The sequence below is a fragment of the Pristiophorus japonicus genome, chromosome X, assembly GCF_044704955.1.
Source record: "Pristiophorus japonicus isolate sPriJap1 chromosome X, sPriJap1.hap1, whole genome shotgun sequence".
NCBI classification, from domain to species: Eukaryota; Metazoa; Chordata; class Chondrichthyes; family Pristiophoridae; genus Pristiophorus; species Pristiophorus japonicus.
The window spans coordinates 3,462,809-3,475,623 of record NC_092010.1 but is presented as its reverse complement, the minus strand read 5'-3'; the positions used below and the strand labels follow the sequence as shown (position 1 = coordinate 3,475,623).

At 48.3% G+C, this 12,815-nt stretch overlaps 1 pseudogene; it reads left to right on the top strand.

The window, feature by feature from the left end:
- Positions 1-10,865, top strand: part of LOC139240778 (NACHT, LRR and PYD domains-containing protein 3-like) — a 34,242-nt pseudogene extending 23,377 nt beyond the window's left edge.
- Positions 10,866-12,815: the final 1,950 nt, after the last annotated feature.

Below are 12,815 nucleotides of genomic sequence, written 5' to 3'. Positions count from 1 at the left end.
GGGACAGTATGGGACTGGGGGGTGAGTGTGACTGAGGAATGGGGCAGTGGTGTGGGGACAGTATGGGACTGGGGGAGGAGAGGGACAGTGAGGAATGGGGCAGTGGTGTGGGGACAGTATGGGACTGGGGGAGGAGAGGGACAGTGAAGAATGGGGCAGTGGTGTCGGGGGACAGTATGGGACTGGGGGAGGAGAGGGACAGTGAGGAATGGGGCAGTGGTGTGGGGACAGTATGGGACTGGGGGAGGAGAGGGACAGTGAGGAATGGGGCAGTGGTGTGGGGACAGTATGGGACTGGGGGAGGAGAGGGACAGTGAGGAATGGGGCAGTGGTGTGGGGACAGTATGGGACTGGGGGAGGAGAGGGACAGTGAGGAATGGGGCAGTGGTGTGGGGACAGTATGGGACTGGGGGAGGAGCGAGACAGTGAGGAATGGGGCAGTGGTGTGGGGACAGTATGGGACTGAGGGAGGAGAGTAACAGTGAGGAATACAGCAGACAACAGGAGCAGCTGAAACGAGGAATCAGGAGGCATTCCACAGAAGGCCATGCCCACAGCGGGTATTTGGGGAGCATTTCCTCGATATTAAGGAGAAGATCTATATGAACATGATGGAGAAAGGAATAGAAAGATATTGTGATGGGGTGAGATTTTACAGTGGGAGGGGGCTTGAGTGGAGTATAAACACGGCGCAGATCTTGGGCTGAATTGCTTGTTCCTGTGAGGTGGTTGTCATGGTGGAATAGCTGGTGTGCAGCATGTAAAATGTCAGATTTGGCGGCGGGGTGGGGGGGCAAGTGTGATTTTGAGGAGGATATCGTGGTGTGGTGCAGTGATTGTAGGGGGTGAAGAGAAGTGGGTAAGGATTAAGTGAGGCTGGAGATAGCGGAGGTGTAAGCAGACAGTATGAGAGCTGTATTCTTACCTTGACAACTCCAATGAGGGTGTTCTGGAACTGCAGCCATACCCTGGGAGCTAGGCCTCCAGCACTGTTAAATCATGTGTATAAAATTATGAGGGGCCCAGATAGTGTGTTATGTATGCAACCCTATGTAACCAGCATTCTACCGCCACCAGAGGGTGTATCTGTTGGAGTCCCAAGGGACCCTAGCATCCCTTGGGAGCACTGTATATAACCATGCCTCCCATGCTGTGCCAGCATTCTGGAGTTAGAATAAAGAGACTAAGGTCAAACTTACTCACGTCTACAGTACTCAGTCACATTACTTTATTCTGGAGATAACAACTGGCGACGAGATGACGAACCATCACGCGAAAATGTCGAGAGCTGTTGGTATCCTGGATAAATTCTCAGAAGGGGATGATTGGGAAGCTGTCATGGAACGACTCGACCAATACTTTGTGGCCAACGAACTGGAAGGGAGTGTGAATGCTGCGGACCGAAGGGCGATCCTCCTCACCGTCTGCAGGGCAACAACCTATGGCCTCATGAAGAATTTTCTTGCTCCGGTGAAACCAACAACCAAATCGTATGAAGAACTGTGTACGCTGGTCCTGGAGCACCTAAATCTGAAGGCGAGCGTTCTGATGGCAAGGTAACGATTTTACACATGTCAACGATCTGAAGGCCAGGAAGTGGCGAGCTACGTCGCTGAACTCGGGTACCTTGCAGGACATTGCGAATTTGATGGATTCCTGCAGCAAATGCTAAGAGATTTTTTTGTGCTTGGCATTGACCATGAAGTTATCCTTCACAAACTATTGACTGTTGAAACACCGAACCTGAGCAAAGCCATAACGATAGCCCAGGCATTTATGTCCACCAGCGATAACGCCAAACAAATTTCACAACATAGATGTTTCGGCAAGTGCTGTACACAAAGTAACATCGTTTTCAGGCAGGAATGCATATGGCAGAAGGTACACGCCTGCAGCTGCATGACCTCAGATGACTGAGTCCGCCATCAAGCGTTAATGCGAGGCAGTTAACACCTTGTAGGCGCTGCAGAGGTGATCGTCGAGCCCATCAGTGCCGCTTCAAACACAATGCGTGCAAAGGTTGTGGAACAATGGGGCACCTCCAGCGAATGTGCAGACGTGCTGCAAACTGCCATGTTGCAAAGGAAAACCGATCCATGGCGGATCAAACTGAACCAGAGACTCAAACCGAGGAGGTAGAAGTGTACGGGGTGCACACCTTCACTACGTTAATGCATCTTTACCTTTACAACGACAGGAGCATTCTCCCCGTGACATGCTGACTGGAACTATATCGAATTCCTCAAGCGCCTGTCCAAGACCTGATCAAACAGCAGTACATTGTTAGCCTGACCCCCTCTCAGTGCTGTCCAATTTCATGTTTGCTATTTGTTTGAGAGCTCAGTCCTGCTGGGTGTGTGGGGGAGGGCGTTCAATCACAGATCCACTATAACCACTACAACTCTTTTGGGGGGTGGGGGGGGGGGAAATAGACAGTCAGATCAAGTGCCCCCAAATCTGGGGGACACTCCAGACACTTTTCAAATGCCCCTTTTTTTTGTGTTTTTTTTTGGGGGGGCTTTAAAATCATAAATTTTACAAGTGCCCCCTATAAAAGGGGAGGGGGACACTAAAACCCGGCAATTAAAACAAATTAAACTTTAAAACATATAAAATCAAATTAAAATTTGGTTGCCGGGGGTGACGATGCACTCCAGTCCCTCCGGCGCCCACCTCTCGCGGAAGGCCGCAAGCGTACCAGTGGAGCCAACCACTACAGCCATATATCCAGCATGACAGGTGGATTGTAATGGGATGTGTGCAGTACATTGTGAGCAGATAGTATTCACCATCAGAGGGAACATTTAACCCTCATCCAGCTCGCCATGTCAAGTAAATATTAATGTAGATATGAAACATCTCCCTGAAATTGCAACCAAGCTTCCCATGAAGTGTTGGTTTCGGTTTTCTAACTGTCCGCGATGAACATTTCGAAATAGATCGTGTTACACTTTACTGAAAAACAGAGTCGTATATTGGAGCTTTCTTTGTCAATATAACGATCATTAAAACCATTTCCTGCCTGTTCTTTAGATGTTCAACAGACACACAAGGAAACACTCCGGGTACAAACTGAAACACAGAGTGAAGACTATCCTAATAAAGGAGAAGGTTAGGGTTTTCCAGCTGGTTGATCGATACGCTGAGCTAACGGTCATTTCTACTGTTCGAGATCGGACACTTGTAGAACATGAACTGCTGGCAAGAGGCCGAGACCATGAAGAGTGGAGAAAGAAACATCTCCGGAGAGAACTGGAGAAAATCCGAACTGATCAGTTGTTCCACAGCAGTTTTTTCTGGAACAAATCCAAATCTGGGAGTTCAGCAGCAGTGAGTGGAGTCACGGGGATTGGAAAAACAATATTGGTACAAAAGATTGTTCATGACTGGGCCACAGGGAACATATACCCACACTTTCAATTTGTTTTCAGTTTTAAATTCCGGGACTTGAACGCTGATAACTGTAGAATAAACCTGAGGAATCTGATACAGAATCAGTATCCTTACTTTGGGAATAACCTGAGAGAGCTCTGGAAGAACCCAGAGGTATTGCTGTTTATATTCGATGGTTTGGATGAATTCAAGGACAGCATCGATTTTGGTGACAATCGGAGAAATACAGAACCTCAGCACAGGTGCACAGATCCCGAAGACTGGTGTGTACAGTTTAATCCAGCACAAGCTGCTCCCAGGATGTTCAGTGTTAGTGACGAGCCGCCCCACTGCATTACAATTATTGGAAAAGGCTGAGATCAGTGTCTGGGCTGAAATCCTGGGATTTGTTGGTAAAGAACGGAAGGAATTTTTCAAGTTTTTTGAAGATCAGACGGTGGCAGCAGTTGTTTTCAAATATGTGGAGGAAAACGAGATCCTTTACACCATGAGTTACAACCCTTCCTACTGCTGGATCCTCGTTCTGTCACTGGATCCCTTCTTTACACAGAGAGACAGGAAACAGCAGCGAGTTCCCAAGACCATCACCCAACTATATTCCTACTATATCTACAACATCCTGAAAAACCACGGCCGAGAGATTGAAAGCCCCCGTGATGTGTTACTGAAGCTCGGTGAGATGGCTTTCACAGGAGTCTCCGGGAAGAACATTGTGTTCAGAGATGGAGATTTGACCAAGTACAGTCTGCAACCTTCCCAGTTCCTGTCTGGGTTCATGATGGAACTTTTGGAGAGAGATGTTTCTGCCCAGAGCATGGTGTACACATTCCCACACCTCACCATCCAAGAGTTTGTAGCCGCACTCGCACAATTCCTGGCTCCAGATCCCGGGGACATCCTGAAACTCCTCCGTAAAGCCCACAGCAAGAAAGATGGGCGATTTGAGATATTTCTCCGGTTTGTTGCTGGTCTTTCCTCCCCACATGCAGCTGGGCCCCTGGAGGAGTTTCTGGGTAAATTTCTTCATCAAACCACCTGCCGAGTGATTGACTGGGTGAAGGAGAAGGTTGAAGGACAGATTGGGAACATACAGAGCGAAACTGGTAAAAGGAACCTCCTAAACACATTGCACTACCTGTTTGAGTCTCAGAATACAGCACTGACTCGGGCCACAGTGGGATCTGTGGAAACACTTACATTGAGTGGATTGAGACTGACCCCGATTGACTGTGCAGTCCTGTCCCATGTCATTGGACTCTGATACAGTAAAACACCTCGATCTACAGGGCTGCAACATTCAGTGTGAAGGACTCCAGCGGCTGGGACCCATACTGCACAAATGCCGGGTGTTGAGGTAACTGTTTATTTGTCTCTAACTGTTGGGTAAAGTGTAGATCAGTCACGGCTTGTGTTCCCTGTAACGAAGGGAAACAAACAGTTCAGTTAAACCAGGGAGAAGCAGATTCAACACACACGACCAATAATAGGATCAGTTAGTAATTCACTATGGACTGGAGAATCCAAATGGATCCTTGTGGACAAGTCGGGATTTTACAGTGTTTATCGGATCAGCAAATATCGGTCACTGAGAGTCTGATAATTTAATTACAATAAATCATATTTAATACGGCTGGACCGTGGAATGTAAACAAAATATAATCCGACAGTAAAGATAAAATTAAATTGAAAGGTTTTTCACATCCCTTCCCCTTTCAACTGGAAACAGGAGAGAAACACGAGTTTAAACCACTAACAGTTAGATATTTATTCCAATACCGTGCAGGGTGTTTCCTGGATTGGGAATATTGGGGAATCGGGAATTCTTTCAGCTGTAAATATTTACAATTATTCCCAGATCTCAACATTACGACAAGAATGATATTCAGGATCATCAACCTGCCGGTAAAAATGTTCCAGTCTATCGTGGTGTGGGGTATTATCCCCGGGGTACAGACACACACCAGCCAGAGGTGGGGTCTCGCAAACAGCGGGCGGCTCCTGGGTAAACTAGGGGCAGTGAACCCGGGAATTCCCCATAATCCACCCCCTGTGTGTGAGGCCCCGCTCAGGGAGGGAACTTTCGAAAATTCCCCAAAACTGTCGGGCCAGTTACACCTGGAATCCATGTAGAGCCAGTTTAATGGAGAATAAAGTGACAGACACCCCCCTGCCCCCCTGTAAACTAGGAGTACAGGGGACATTTAAACCTTGTAACGGGACAGAATTAACTCTCCTTGTTCAATAAAATCCTGAGGGTGGATTATACAGCAGCAGTTAGTGCCATTTCACAATATAAATCGCCCCGAGATACTAGACAGATTCATATAATCCCCAGAGGATAAAGTACACGGAATCACTGCTTTATCATTTAATTCGGGGAAAATCGCCCCATCCCCATAAAACCCTGGATTTAAGAAGCTGCAGAAGTTTCCCCAAACATGATGGGTCCGGTCACTGAGCTCCAGGAGGGTAATTCTGATCATCAGGTAATGAGTCTGAACTGAGGGACATTGAAAGGTTCACACAGACAGCACTTTATTAATTAATATTCATCGCCCCTGAATAAATGGAGAGTTGGACAGTGAGATTCATTCTCAGTAACATGCAGTGGCGGGGAAGGAAATTCAGGTCATTATCACAAGGATTATCAACATTTTTTAGCTCGCCTTCAGAGTTTTATTAGCTCGCCCACGGGGTGCACACTGCTTGGGTATCACATCAGTTAAGCAAAGTTTGAATGACCGTGGAATCATCTCATTACTTGAAATGTGCTATAACAGCTCCGAGCTCACAACTGCTCACTTTCCATGCTCAGACGCTGTTGCCTACTGCATTTGGAAGACAGATTTAACTTTATACCAGTGTTTGGAGCAAACTCTCTAACCGGTGTCACCTCATTGTAACAATCTCTCACCATTGACAGATCGCTTCTGTCATCTCAAGTTCTCCGGCCATCTATCACTTCAGAATGTTCGGGTTTATACTGCCTCATCTTGGTCCTCAGGATCTGACCATGATCAGCCCCAGCAGCACCAACAACCACACCAACCTTCTCTGCAATCACTTGATGCTGCACAGGACATCAGCACCCGACCATATTGCTGCCCGGCATGCCAAGGATGGCCTCCCCATGGCCAGAATGACTTCACTTGATGCTGTAACCTTGGCTGTCACGGGATGCGTCAGGTTGGCACCACACAACACCAACAACGTAAAGCATCCCTACAATGCCCAAGTCGTTCCTTTCACACTCATCAGCATAGCAGGGGGCATGAATATGTCTCACCATTCACTGCAACTCACTAAGCCGCTTGCAGAGGTGCACACAGATCTGTCCAAGGACATAAAGTTTTGAAAATAAAGATTTCAAAGTTAGGCATCACATTAACAGAAACTACACATGAACATTGGCTAAAACACACCAGTACCTACCCTTGTGTGTTAGTTGATATGATTGGACAAGGATGAGAGTGAGTGTGAGGGGTGGCTAGTGAGATAGGGTTGTGATAATGTAGTTAGAGAGAAAGAGATGGGTGGAGGTACAAGGTAAGTTGGTGTGAGTAAGGATGTGCAGGAGTAGGGGAGGGAAGGCAGAGTGATGGCCATGTGATGGAGTGGCACAGCAGGATGAGGTTCAGTGTGGTTTAAAGTATAGTTTCGTGATCTGCTGAGATCATTGAAAGGTTTGCACCACTGCAGCCTGGTCCTCCTGACCACATCCCTGTTGTGCGCTCCCAGTGCAATGTGCAATAGCTGCGTTGGTCTCCTAGGCAGCTCTCTTCCACCGATGGGAAGGGAAGACAACCTCCCTGTGTGCTGTGACTCCCTCTATAAGCATATGGAGGGAATGATGGGAGAGCCTGGGTGCAGTCGTGTACCTCTGTGTTGTGCTTGTCAGTGTTTGCAGCTGCTCAATGCTGCACAACACTGACAGGACAATGGCAATTAATTTGCACTTGGGCCCCTTTAAGGAAACCGGCTGATGACGCGTCACCAGACCTGCTTCTTCCAATTGGTCTGGAGCCGCGCTGGGCGGGGTTTAACACTCCCAATCAGGGGAGCGTTTCACAGACTGGGCTGGAGCCGGCCGCGAGATCAGGACCCGCCACCGACCCCGGGCGCACCAGACCCGCCCAGCGGGGGAATCACGGCCCCAAACCGGGTATTAATTTCCTCAAGTACTTTCAGTTGTTGCTGTAATATCCGAGAGAACAAATGTATCAGATCTAGGGTTTGGTTCAGTTTGTTTCTCTCTTTGTGTTTTAGACTGGGGAACAATAACCTGGGAGATTCGGGAGTGAAACGGCTATCTGCGGCTCTGAGGAACCCGGACTGTGTAATACGGAAACTGTGGTAAGTACCAGACTGAGTGAGATTGTGTTTATAATCACTGGATGTGTGACGCTGAACATTATCATTAGTTTAGTATCAGTAATAGTGTTAATAAACACTGGGGATTTACACTGATTCCTGTTATTTCTCTCTCTGATCCCCAGGCTGGGTGCTGTCGGTCTCTCAGATTGTTGTTCCGAGGATCTCTCTTCCGCTCTCAGTGCAAACCGCTCACTGACGGTTCTGGACCTGGGTTATAATAAATTGGGAGATTCAGGAGTGAAACTGCTGTCTGCGGCTCTGAGGCAGCCGAACTGTAGAATACAGGAACTAGAGTAAGTACCAGGCTGTGCGAGATTGTGTTTATAATAACTAGGTATCAGTAATAGTGTTACTAATAATAATGTTCAGTGTTTATTAATGTCAGTGATAGCGTTTTTAATAAACACTGGGGATTTACTCTGATTCCTTTTATTTCTCTCTCTGATCCCCAGTCTCTACGGTAACGGTCTCACAGATTCTTGTGCCGAGGATCTTGCCTCCGCTCTCAGTACAAAGCGCTCACTGACAGCTCTGGACCTGCGATCAAACTCCTTCACAGATCGATCTCTCCCCGTGCTCTGCCGCCTCATACTGACCTGCAGGAGTCTGGAGCGGGTCCTGTGAGTGTTTGTGTTAATGTTTAATGTGGTATATAAAATATAAATGGGATTCAGTCACTTTAATGGGAAATATGCATCTGTAATTATTATACAAATATTAACCTCAGTCTCCGTTATTTACTCTGTTTATTTACTGTTTAATCTTTAATCTGTTTCAGGCTGTGGTTGAATGAGTTCAATTCAGACGGAAGGAGACACCTGAAGTCGCTGCAGGAATCCAGACCCGGACTGAGTGTGAATGTGTGAACATTTCACTGTATGACCCATCACTGCTCCCATTGTGTGAACATTTCACTGTATGACCATCACTGCTCCCATTGTGTGAACATTTCACTGTATAACCATCACTGCTGTCATTGTGTGAACATTTCACTGTATGACCATTCCCGCTCTCATTGTGTGAACATTTCACTGTATGACCATCACTGCTGTCATTGTGTGAACATTTCACTGTATGACCATTCCCGCTCTCATTGTGTGAACATTACACTGTATGACCATCACTGCTCTCATTGTGTGAACATTTCACTGTATGACCATCACTGCTCTCATTGTGTGAACATTTCACTGTATGACCATCACTGCTCTCATTGTGTGAACATTTCACTTTGACCATCGCTACTCTCATTGTGTGAACATTTCACTGTATGATCATCACTGATCCCATCCTGTGAACATTTCACTGACCATCAATGCTCTCATTATGACCATTTGGGCCAATTTCCTGCCCCTACTCTTTAACTCCCCCCCCCCCCGTGCCCCCCATGGTCCTGGTTTAAAACCTTTAAGGGTTTCCCACTCAAGCTGAGTGAGCGTCATCTCTCATTGTGACGTCAGAGGCCCCGCCCCACAGTCATGTGATTTAGCTGCCCCACCCCCACAGCACTGCTTCTGCAGGATATCCGGGGCTGAATGTTCCCCAATGGGGAGCTGGGCAAATGCACAGACAGGAATGGCCCAGGTTGGGGCTCAGCCTGGGCTGCAGTGGGACAGTGACAATTGTACTCAGTGTTGCTGGGTTTGGGGTAACATTACCCAGGGTTCCCGCTCCACATCACTGCCCTGTTACCCTGCTGGGAAGTGTCACCTGTGTGGGTTCGGAATTGGCACAGGGTCTGTTCAGCTGGGATGGATAGTGAGGCAGGGAGTGTATCCTATTGGGAGGTTCCTGAGGATGGTTCACGCGTGCAATAGGATCACATCAAGCTTTTCCTGCCTTGCAAATAGAGGCAAACAACATTTGCTGGAAATGTTTATTTAGTGCAGGATCTGCTCCAATGCTGTTCCTGTTATTTGCACACCGACGGTGAATTTCTAGACAGCTGTATCTACACATGTTGATAAAGGTGAAATGGGAAATTCCCCTGTCTGCTCAAAGATTAACAAGTTGTGAAAGCTCAATGAGCCAGTGGAATCTACACTGCAGTAAATGGACAGGACCCATGCAGTGCCCCGCAATCCCAACCACTCTGGGCTTCCGACACCGACTGTGGTCTAAATACAGAGCAGGGTCAGCAGCTTTTAAGTGGAGAGAATTTCACACAATGTATCGGATAAAGTTTCTTGTGATGTGACTCTTTTCTAATGACAATATTTTTCAGATACTGCTGTATATTATATTATGTTGTACTTTACATTCCCCACCATGTGCAGTCTCTGTCCTTCTCTCCTTGCTCTCGTATAATAAATAATGAAGTTTCACTGTATTCATCAAATGACAAACACCAAGGGATTTGAACCCATAAACCATTGTAATCGGCAAGGAGCAATTTGGAACAAGAAGCACACACAAGGGTAATGTCCCGGTGTGGGATATCTACTGGAGCAAAGACTGACCATTCGATGGGCTGAGGGACCAGACTGCGTGGTTTAATGTAAATATCACAACTCAGAAATGTCAAGTTACTCACGATACAACTCTTAGCAAATCATATATATATGTATACACTATAGAAAGGAACAGGTAATCAGAGAAAGAAAAATACTTGCATTTGATCAAAAAATCCATATGCTTTTGAAGTGCAATCACTGCTGCAATGAATACAAACCGTGTGCACAATGTACTGCTCATTGTGCACACGGCCCGATTCTCTCACCCAATGAGCAGCATACTGTGCACACGGCCTGATTCTCCCACCCAATGTGCAACACATTGTGCACACGGCCCGATTCTCTCACCCAATGAGCAGCATACTGTGCACACGGCCTGATTCTCCCACCCAATGTGCAACACATTGTGCACACGGCCCGATTCTCTCAATGAGCAGTACATTGTGCACACGGCCCGATTCTCTCAATGAGCAGTACATTGTGCACACGGCCTGATTCTCTCACCCAATGAGCAGCACATTGTGCACACGGCCCGATTCTCTCTCTCAATGAGCAACACATTGTGCACACGGCCCGATTCTCTCTCCCAATGAGCAGCACATTGTACACACGGCCCGATTCTCTCTCCCAATGAGCAGCACACTGTGCACACGGCCCGATTCTCTCTCCCAATGAGCAGCACATTGTGCACACGGCCCGATTCTCTCTCTCAATGAGCAGCACATTGTGCACACGGCCCGATTCTCTCTCTCAATGAGCAGCACACTGTGCACACGGCCCGATTCTCTCTCTCAATGAGCAGCACACTGTGCACACGGCCCGATTCTCTCTCCCAATGAGCAGCACACTGCACACGGCCCGATTCTCTCTCAATGAGCAACACATTGTGCACACGGCCCGATTCTCTCTCCCAATGAGCAACACATTGTGCACATGGCCCGATTCTCTCAATAAGCAGCACACTGTACACACGGCCCGATTCTCTCTCCCAATGAGCAGCACATTGTGCACACGGCCCGATTCTCTCTCCCACCCAATGAGCATCACATTGTGCACACGGCCCGATTCTCTCTCCCAATGAGCAGCAGCACATTGTGCACATGGCCCGATTCTCTCTCCCACCCAATGAGCATCACATTGTACACACGGCCTGATTCTCTCTCCCAATGAGCAGCAGCACATTGTGCACACGGCCCGATTCTCTCTCCCACCCAATGTGCAACACACTGTGCACACGGCCCGATTCTCTCTCCCACCCAATGTGCAACACACTGCACACGGCCCGATTCTCTCTCCCAATGAGCAGCACACTGTGCACACGGCCCGATTCTCTCACCCAATGAGCAGCACATTGTGCACACAGCCCGATTCTCTCTCCCACCCAATGAGCATCACATTGTACACACGGCCTGATTCTCTCTCCCAATGAGCAGCAGCACATTGTGCACACGGCCCGATTCTCTCTCCCACCCAATGTGCAACACACTGTGCACACGGCCCGATTCTCTCTCCCAATGAGCAGCACACTGTGCACACGGCCCGATTCTCTCACCCACCCAATGTGCAACACACTGTGCACACGGCCCGATTCTCTCTCCCAATGAGCAGCACATTGTGCACACGGCCCGATTCTCTCTCCCAATGAGTAACACATTATGCACACGGCCCGATTCTCTCTCCCACCCAATGAGCAACACATTGAGCACACGGCCCCATTCTCTCTCCCAATGTACAACACATTGAGCACACGGCCCGATTCTCTCTCCCAATGAGTAACACATTATGCACACGGCCCGATTCTCTCTCCCACCCAATGTGCAACACACTGTGCACACGGCCCGATTCTCTCTCCCAATGAGCAGCACACTGTGCACACGGCCCGATTCTCTCACCCAATGAGCAGCACATTGTGCACACAGCCCGATTCTCTCTCAATGAGCAACACATTGTGCACACGGCCCGATTCTCTCTCCCAATGAGTAACACATTATGCACACGGCCCGATTCTCTCTCCCACCCAATGAGCAACACATTGAGCACACGGCCCCATTCTCTCTCCCAATGTACAACACATTGAGCACACGGCCCGATTCTCTCTCCCAATGAGTAACACATTATGCACATGGCCCGATTCTCTCTCCCACCCAATGTGCAACACACTGTGCACACGGCCCGATTCTCTCTCCCAATGAGCAGCACACTGTGCACACGGCCCGATTCTCTCACCCAATGAGCAGCACATTGTGCACACAGCCCGATTCTCTCTCAATGAGCAACACATTGTGCACACGGCCCGATTCTCTCTCCCAATGAGTAACACATTATGCACACGGCCCGATTCTCTCTCCCACCCAATGAGCAACACATTGAGCACACGGCCCCATTCTCTCTCCCAATGTACAACACATTGAGCACACGGCCCGATTCTCTCTCCCAATGAGTAACACATTATGCACACGGCCCGATTCTCTCTCCCACCCAATGTGCAACACATTGTGCATACGGCCCGATTCTCTCTCATCCAATGAGCAACACATTGTGCATACGGCCCGATTCTCTCTCTCATCCAATGAGCAGCACATTGTGCACACGGCCTGA